Source organism: Hippocampus zosterae, chromosome 14, assembly GCF_025434085.1.
Source record: "Hippocampus zosterae strain Florida chromosome 14, ASM2543408v3, whole genome shotgun sequence".
Lineage (NCBI taxonomy): Eukaryota > Metazoa > Chordata > Actinopteri > Syngnathiformes > Syngnathidae > Hippocampus > Hippocampus zosterae.
Genome location: NC_067464.1, coordinates 17,039,368 through 17,049,185, shown reverse-complemented (window position 1 = coordinate 17,049,185; position 9,818 = coordinate 17,039,368). Strand labels below are relative to the sequence as shown.

General features: G+C 46.8%; 1 long non-coding RNA gene across 1 annotated transcript; it reads right to left on the bottom strand.

Annotated features, from left to right (window-relative positions):
• Positions 1-6,462: 6,462 nt before the first annotated feature.
• On the bottom strand, positions 6,463-7,778 carry LOC127614567 (uncharacterized). Its single transcript, XR_007966610.1, has 2 exons — positions 7,490-7,778; positions 6,463-7,452 (listed from the first exon to the last, which is right to left on the bottom strand). It is a non-coding gene; the product is annotated as an uncharacterized LOC127614567 (long non-coding RNA).
• Positions 7,779-9,818: the final 2,040 nt, after the last annotated feature.

Sequence of the window (9,818 nt, the reverse complement as noted above, 5' to 3'; positions counted from 1 at the left end):
GACTAGTCTAAAAAACACCCATTGTCAGTTGTTCAGCTACCTCTCCTGCTGCTGAGCTGTCGCATCCAGCACCTCCAGTACACCTACGTTCGGTTTCTCTGACTGCCTTTGTTTCTTGCCTCCTTCACCTGGTCCTCTTCCCTGATGATAAACCTGTACTGAGTTCATTCTGTCTGCCTGTGGGTCCCGTGCTTGTCTTAAGCATCCCAGACGCCTCACGACCAGTCGTTAAGTATATCATACTACACGAACAACAATGCGTCATGAGAACTAAAAACTGAGCATATGTTTGTGCGTGTTGTTCCCTTCACGTTACAAATTACCTTGATGCAAGGGCAGCCCACGTCTCGCATCACATTCACGTTTCGCCACGCTGGTGCTGGCAGATCCGGCATTTTTTGTGTTGTGGCATTTTTTGTGGTGGGCGGCAAGTATTTCAGTTTGTGTTTGTGCCGTGGTCCTTCAAGCCAACTTGGTGGCTCGGTCTTGTAATGCGCCCTATGTTGGCCTTTTAGCCACACCCATAACCACAGACCCTTCTACATTGACAACATGCAGCTTCTTCCTTTGTGTGTTGCTTTGTGGTACGGGAGTCTGTTGCTGCCGTCATAAAATCCAGAAGAGAAAATGTGTTCCATCTGTTTCTGGCTTTGAACAGAATATGAGTATTGAACATGCATAACTGAAATAAATAAGCCACAAACTCTTTGGGTCAGGTCAGTGATCTGCGCATGAAGCGGAAGTAGGCAGTCGTCTAACCAAGTTTGTCCATCCCATTCATGTCTGCGTTTTCCAACGCAATACAGTCTTGGGAACACTGACCACTTTTGTCTGTCCTTTTTTAAACACATCAACTTAATGCATTGTTTCCTTGTGGCAGTGACGTTGGTGACCATCATCAATGTGCATGCCCTGCCATGCAAGCAACATCATATTTCCATTTTGCAGACATTTTTTCCGCTCTTCCTCTGAATTTCTCTCTGTAGCTTCCTTTATCAGTTCTTGTTCTCACCCTGTTCTTCCTTAGATCATGTTTTTCTTTCAATTACAAATCCTGTAATGACTCTGAGTTCCCCCAAAATAATGAGTTCTTGAACAGAAACTGGTCTCCGTTGTAATTTTTTGCAACCGGGGGGCTTTGACAAAAGTAATTTTCTGCAAAGCGGTTCGTGGCACCTGCGATATGCGGGAGCAGCTGATCCGTAATGAACAGCTGGAGGAAGTCAGCTGGATGGTCTGAGTCCAGCTATGCTGCGGAATTCAGTGGTTCAAGGGGCATGGTGAAGGCGTTGTTTTTGGATTACGCTCCAATTCGCTGCCAGCCCAAAACATCCCCACTGCTTCTAGATGCATGAACTATAAACAATTACAAATAATATATATTCTATTGTCTTTCAGGCGTCATCATCATCATCAGGCGCCGACAGGTATGGCAGCCTCGGTCACACGCTCCCTAGTATTATCCCCGTTTTTGTCATTTTCGTTTGTTTTTGGCGACCCTGAGCGGCTTACTTACACGAGGGAAAAGCTGCTGCGCATTTACTCCCAAACTCGGGCAACTCAGGAAAGAGAAAGAGGCCGCATTTAGAAGTGGAGATCGGGCACTGTACAAACATGCCCAAAACCAATTGACAAAGGAAATTAACATCGCTAAGAGAAGCTATGCAGAGAGGCTGAAAAACCAGTTCTCTGCTAAGGACTCTGCATCTGTATGGAATGGCCTGAAAGCAATCACTAACTATAGAATGCCATCCCCCCAAACAGTGAACAATAAGGGTCTTGCTAATGAACTAAACATGTTTTTCTGCCGATTTGAAAAGGACACCCCCATTTCCCACACACACACACCTCTACCAGAAACCACACTACCTACCCCCCCACCCTCTTTTTCTCCACTACAGATCCACGAACAGGACGTGAGACGGCTCTTCAAGCAGCAAAAGATCGAGAAAACTCCGGGGCCCGACAAAGTGTCCCCCTCCTGCCTGAAAGTCTGCGCTGACCAGCTGGCTCCGGTCTTCACACAAATCTTCAACAGATCCCTGGAGCTGTGTGAGGTCCCATCCTGCTTCAAACAGTCTACCATCATCCCAGTTCACAAGAAATCGGCAACATCGAAACTGAACGACTATAGACCTGTCGCCCTGACGTCTGTGGTCATGAAGTCCGTTGAACGCCTTGTGCTGAACCACCTAAAGAACGTCACTGGACCCCTGCTGGACACTCTCCAGTTTTCCTACCGGGCAAACAGGTCTGTGGAAGACGCAGTCAACATAGGTCTGCACTACATCCTCAAACACTTCGACAGCACAGGGACCTACGCAAGGATTCTGTTTGTGGATTTCAGCTCTGCGTTCAATACCATCATCCCGGAACTCCTCACCCCCAAACTACTCCACCTCGGTGTGTCCCCTACGATCTGCCAGTGGATCCTCGGCTTCCTGACGGGACGGACACAACAGGTGAGACTGGGAGCAACAACATCATCAATACGCACCACCAGCACTGGAGCCCCACAGGCATGTGTCCTCTCGCCACTGCTCTTCTCTCTCTACACAAACGATTGCACCTCAACAGATCCAGCTGTCAAACTCATAAAGTTCGCAGACGACACCACGGTCATCTGTCTCATCAAAGACGGCGACGAGTCTGTGTACCGCCAACAAGTGGAGCAGCTGGAGCTCTGGTGCAGCCGACACTAAATAATACCTCTCCTCTCACATGAACACTTTGAGACAGTAATTCATGCCTTTGTCACATCCCGGCTCGATTACTGCAATGCCCTTTACTTTGGAGTCAGCCAGTCCTCCATTAAGCACTTTCAGCTGGTCCAGAATGCCGCTGCTCGTCTCTTGACTGGTACTCGTAAGAGGGAGCACATAACTCCTACTCTGGCATCCCTTCACTGGCGCCCCATTCATTTTAGAGTTATTTTCAAGATCCTCCTCTTTGTTTTTAAATCTCTGAATAATCTCGCACCACCTTACCTCTCTGAGCTCATCCGCCCCTACACACCTGCCCGGCGCCTCAGGTCTGTGGACCAGACATTATTAGAAGTACCAAGAACTAAACTGAGGCTCAGAGGGGATCGAGCCTTTTCTGTTGCTGGTCCCTCTCTCTGGAATGACGTCCCACTGAACATTCGGCAAGCCTCCTCGCTGCCCATCTTTAAAGCCCTCCTCAAAACTCACTTGTATTCTTTGGCATTTGGTATATTAAGATATTTTGTGATGTTTCCTTTAACCAATGTATATCTTCTCAGAGGTAATCTCTTGAACCTGCTTTGGAATGATTGCAAGTGAGATAAACCCTTTGGCTTGAACCTGCTTTGGAATAATTACAAGTAAATGATTACAAATAAGATAAACCCTTTGGAAACTCTTGAACCTGCTTTGGAATAATTGCAAGTAAATAATTACAAGTCCGTGCCACTTGGTTACACAACAAACAGTGTGGCGTAGGAAGGGATGAGAATGGCCACTCACCCCTCCCGATGCACACACTTTAGAGGATAAAAGGATGGGAGCGATGCTACTTCAGCAGAGTCTGCTATGGGTTTACGTACGAATGCCTAGCTCGTATTGAAGCTCACTCTGCTGAGGGTGTTGGCTCTCCACCCTACTGGCACACGGTAAGAGTTCTTTAGCTTCATACAACTTGTTTGAACTGTGTTATCATTTCTGTGTGGGACCAATAAAGTGCCTATTGTTGGTAGCCAGAAGTGTCTTGTCGTTATTTCTGAGTGCCTATCTCCGACGATCCTTTATAAAACTTGATATTCATCCAAATTGAGTATCAGAAGTGTTTCAAAACAGCATTCGACTCAGCATGACTTAGATTTGTTCTTGGTTTTACTGTTTGGGGCTTTCTACCGCCTTTTATTACAGATTTGTCTTACTGTTTATTGTGCATGTTAAATTGCTCCATGTACAGCACTTTGTATGCAGCGATGGCCTTTTGAAAGTGCTCTATAAATACTGTTGACTTGAATTGCCGCAATGTCAGGTATAATATTTTCATTTCATTCACCTTCTTTTGCACCAACAAAGCAAGGGTGAGCTCTCGCACATCCATACATGTACATGCACTGCTTACATTGACACGAGTCAGTTTATTCCACTTTGTTCGTCATCCAATTCACTGAATAAATGAAATGAGAGGCAGTTGTTTTAGAAGAGCAGACCGGACCAATTTTTTGTGTCAATCAGCCCTTCAAGAAAAGGTGAGACAGGCTATTGGTGGGCAGAAGGAGCTTTCAGTAGACTGGATCGCGGCAGCCAACGTGATCCGAGAGACGGGCAGAAAAGTACTTAGAATATCTTCTGATAGAAAAGGGGAGAATGAGACTTGGTGGTGTGGAAAAACCACAAAAAGAAAAAGCTCAGCTACTGGTAATAAGAAGTGGGACATTGAGAGAACTCAAGAAAGGAGACGAGATTACAAAGACATGCAACATAGAGCGTAGGTGAAGGTGGAAAAGGCCCCAAAAAATTGGCATATGATGACATATATGTCAGGTTGTACAGGAAAGAAGGTGAGAAAGATCATTGCGGGTTTGCCAGACAAATAGATAGAGATGGAAAGGATGTGCAGCGGGTTAGGGAGATTAAGGATAGAGATGAAAATCTGTTAACTGGTCCCGGTAGTGTGCTGAATAGATGGAAAGAAGGCTTTAAGGCGTTGATGGCTGAGGAAAATGAGAGAGGAGGAAGAGTCGAAGAGGCAATTGTGGTGGACCAGGAAGTAACACTGATTTGTAAAAAGGAGTTAGAATGGTACTAAAAAGGATGAAATTTGGAAAGTCAGCGGGTACTCATTATATTCAACGCAACAACACACTGCTTCCCCGGAGCCACTGTTCCCATCATCCTCGCAAAACTCCCCAGCCTGCTTCATCTACTCCCACCATCTGTCCATCGAATTATTGTACATGTAGGCTGCGTTGATGCATCCCACCGGCAGTCAGAAATCACCAAAGGTCACTTCAACGAACTTCTTCAGTTCCTTAACTCGACCGGGAAATCAATTTTCATTAGCGGCCCACTTTCTCCGCACCGTGGCATGGGCATTTTCAGCCGTATGCTTAGCCTCCACACCTGGCTACAAACTGCCTGCAGGACACATAATGTGGGCTTCATTGACAATTTTGATATATTTTGGCGCCGTCCATCCCTTTTAAAACCGGATGGTTTTCACCCCAACAAATTAGGCAGCAGAATACTGGCAGCAAATGTCCAGCATGCTGTCCACCACTCCACAAGCTGACTAATCACAAATCACACACCTGCACCTTCCCCTTCCTCCACTTTACCAACACCCGGCACTTCAGCTTGCCATAGTCCCCTCTACAGGCCCCAGTTGTCACTGTCTCATCCTGATCCTGCTGCCATCTACCCCATTCAATCCATCATCACAGCCAGACACCCGCACTACTATAATAACAAGAGAAAATGTTTTAAAATATCAAATACCAACCTCCGCCCACTCCCCAAATCCACACTGTCACCCACACACCACAAAATCCTCAAACTGGCTCTATTTAACACCCGCTCACTCAACAACAAAGCACTCGTCTTACATGAATTCATAACTGACAATAACCTGGGCTTCCTCTTTATCACCGAAACCTGGCACAAACACCTGGACTACTTCTCACTCAACCAAGCCACCCCACCTGGTTACACCTACATCGACAAGCCCCGCCTCACTGGCCGAGGTGGTGGGGTGGCATCAGTCCATAAAATAGAGTTTAAAATCAGCACTATATCCACCTCACCCACTGAGTCCTTTGAACACATCACCTTCAAATTCCCTGGTCGCTCCCCCCTGGTCATTGCTGTCATTTACCGGCCCCCAAAATTCAACCCATCATTTTTATCAGACTTCTCAGATTTTGTCACACAGCTTTCACTTATCTCACCTTTCACTCTGCTCCTTGGCGACTTTAACTTCCACATCGACGATACCAACTGCAAACATGCCTCTGAATTTCTTGACCTTTTGGACTGCCTTAACTTCACTCAACATGTCAACTTCCCCACCCACACCCACGGTCACACTCTGAACTTGGTCTATTCCACCGGTCTCACCATTGAAAAACTCTCTAGCACCAACCTCAACATTTCCGATCACCTGGCTATCACTCTGGACCTCCACCTCCCTATCCCCATTCCCAAGGTAAAGCGCACCATATCATTCAGAAACCTCAAATCCGTTTCGCCAACTGGCTTCTCTACCTCCGTCCTCAACCACTTGTCCATACTACCTCCTCCACTGTCCCATGACCCCACTGTTCTCACCAACTACTACAACAGCACTCTCTCCTCCTGTCTTAACCAACTCGCCCCCATCAAAACCAAATCTGTCTCCTTCACTCGCTCAGCCCCCTGGTACACCCCAGAACTCCGCAAACTTAAAACCCGAAAACGCCAGTTAGAAAGACTGTATAAAAAATCTGGTTTAACTGTTCATCTCCTCGCCTACACTGATCACCTTCAGTTATACAAGACCGCACTCAACTCCAGCCATTCCACCTACTACTCCAACCTAATCCACACCGACTCCAACAACCAAAAGGGTCTCTTCTCCACCGTCAACAAACTCCTCAAACCCAGCGACAATATTTCTACCTCTTTCACCGTTGACAAATGCAACTCATTCCTATCCCACTTTCTATCCAAAATCGACATCCTCTACAGTTCACTCACCACCTCACCTGTCCCCCCTCCCTTCCTACCAGCATCCATCACTCCAACTACTTCACCTCTCTCTGAATTCACACCTGTCTCCATAGCCGAACTCACCAATATCATTTCAACAATGAACTCCTCCACCTGCACACTGGATCCCATCCCATCTTCCTTCGTCAAGCACTGCTTTCCCACCATCTCCCACCTCGTCATGAACATTGTCAACTCCTCCCTCAACTCTGCCTATGTCCCCTCCTTACTCAAACTGGCTGCCGTAACCCCCATCATCAAAAAACCCGGACTCAACCCTGACATCATGAGCAACTTTCGACCCATCTCCAACCTTCCCTTTCTGTCCAAAGTCATAGAACGTGCCGTCACATCTCAAATTAAAACCTACCTAAACAACGACCAGCTTTTTGAACAATTTCAATCTGGATTCCGCACACAACACAGCACTGAAACAGCCCTCCTTAAAATCACCAATGACCTCCTCCTTGCCTCTGACTCCGGCCTACTCTCCATCCTCATCCTTCTTGACCTTACAGCTGCCTTTGACATCATCAACCATTCCATCCTACTCTCTCGCCTACAATACCTAAACATCACCGACAAAGTCCTTACCTGGCCACACTCTTATCTCACAGACAGGAAACAATTCATACACATAAACAACTGCTCTTCCTACACTGCCCCACTGTCCCAAGGTGTCCCCCAGGGTTCTGTGCTCGGTCCTCTTCTCTTCATTCTCTATCTTTTACCCCTCGGCCAAATCATACGTCATCATGGTCTCCAGTTACTCTGCTACGCTGATGATGTCCAATTGTACATAGCCACCAAATCATTTACCCCAACAACCCACTCCACCCTGTCTAACTGTCTCTCAGATGTCAAATCCTGGTTGCAAACAAACTTTCTCACTCTTAACTGTACTAAATCTCAACTGCTTATAATCGGTCCTCGGTCCCTCACCCAAACAACCACCAACTTTACCCTCACTATAGATAACTTCACCCTGTCCCCCTCCTCTCACTGTCGCAACCTCGGGGTCCTTTTTGATAATAACCTCTCTTTCGATCAACACATCAACCAAACCACCAAAACGGCTTTCTTCCTCCTCAAAAACATTGCTCGTCTCCGCCCATCAATTTCTTTCAACGCTGCTCAAACCAAAGTTGTCGGAAGGTAAGCTCGACTCAGGACCAAAGTGTTTGTGAACAACAGTATCATTTCATGCCCAGAGGAGTACTACAGATGCATTATTTACATAGAAGGTCAGAAAGAGCTGCATTTTCTTTCTTGATCTAGAAGAGAAAGCCAATGACAGAGCACCCGGAGAGGAACTGTTGTACTGCATGAGAAAGTCTGAAGTGGCGGAGAAGTATGTAAGGATACTCTAGTACAGGACATGTATGAGGATAGCAGAATGGTGGTGAGGTCTGCTGTCGGTGTGATAGAAGGGTTTAAATTGGAGGTTGGACTGTATAATGGTTCAGCTTGAACCCTCTTCCTCTTTGTAATAGTAACGGATAGGCTGACTAATGAGGACAGACTGGAATCCCCGTGGTCAATGATGTCAAAGAGAGGAGGTGGCGGAACATTTCGAAAGGTGGAGGCATGCGGCGGAAAGGAGAGGAATGAAGGCATATTGGCGGAAGACGGGCTATATTTGCATGAGGGAGAGGGGTGGAAGAGGAAGAATGAGGCTCCAGGGAGAAGAGACTGCAACGGTTGAGGGGGAAATGAGGGGAAAAAAAGGCTTGCATGTTATTAATTTTATATATTTTAGTGTTCGGGTACACTGCACCCGAAGCACCCCCTCCCCCCAAAAAATCACTTTAAACCTACGCATCGCAGGAAGTTGTTCGCGGTTAGCAGTCTGGAATTGGAGTTTGCGATCGAAGCTGTTGATCGTTTTTGATGATTCTCATTCAAAGTTTGTTTGATTTGCAATTCACAGATGGCATTGTCAATGAATGGGAATCTGCGGCACCAGGAGCATCATTTTCAAACGGTACACATGAGCTTCGATATATCAATATTTCTGCATATTTCTGCACTTAACATGCCATAAAAGTGTGTCTCTGCCTCACTGTGTCAGGTCTCCCACTTAGGTAGGCAGTGATTAGTTTCTTTTTCTGTTTCGTTCATTTTAGGGTCCATTATGAATGTTGGTCAACGTGACATGTGCGTGTATACTCGCACGTGTGTGTGTGTGCATGTGTCAGTGGGAATCAAACTGCACTTCTGTACTGTGGACATGCTAACCAGTCGTTCACCTTTCCATCCATTTTTCTCATCATAAACTATGCGAATGGATCCTGTTCATCTCAAAATATATTTGAAAATATTTCCATTCTGCTGTGATGCAGACGTTGTATCGGTCCGTCGTGGTAAAGAAGGAGCTGAGCGAAAAGTCGAAGCTCACAATTTACCGGTCGATCCACGTCCCAACCCTCATCTATGGTCACGAGCTATGGGTCCTGACCGAAAGAACGAAATCCCGGATACAAGCGGCCAAAATGAATTTTCTCCGCAGGGTGTCCGGGTTCTCCCTTCGAGATAAGGTGAGAAGCTCGGTCATCCGAGAGGGGCTCAGAGTAGAGCCGCTTCTCCTCCACATCGAGAGGAGCCAGATGAGGTGGCTCGGGCATCTAATTAGGATGCCTCCCTGGTGAGGTGTTCCGGGCATGTCCCACTGGCAGGAGACCCCGGGGACGACCCAGGACACGCTGGAGAGACTGTCACCCAGCTGGCCTGGGAACGCCTGGGGATCCGCCAGGAAGAGCTCGAAGAAGTGGCTGGGGACAGGGAAATCTGGGGTTCCCTCCTAAAGCTGCTGCCCCCGTGACCCGACCCCGGATAAGCGGTGGAAAATGGATGGATGGATGGAATATTTCCATTTTACTTGTTCTTTATTTGCATTTATTTCTCATGTATTCTTGGTGAATGATGGCACCTTGATTAGCCAGTGACTGGAAGATTCAAGATGTACTTTTTACATTGTCATAGGGGTATGCTTTTCAGTGTTGCTGAGATAACTGCATATCTCTGTATTTTTGCTCCATCCAGTGGCAGTTCGCTGGAGGTGAAACTATGCAACCAGAATGTGTGCAATGTTGCAAGCAT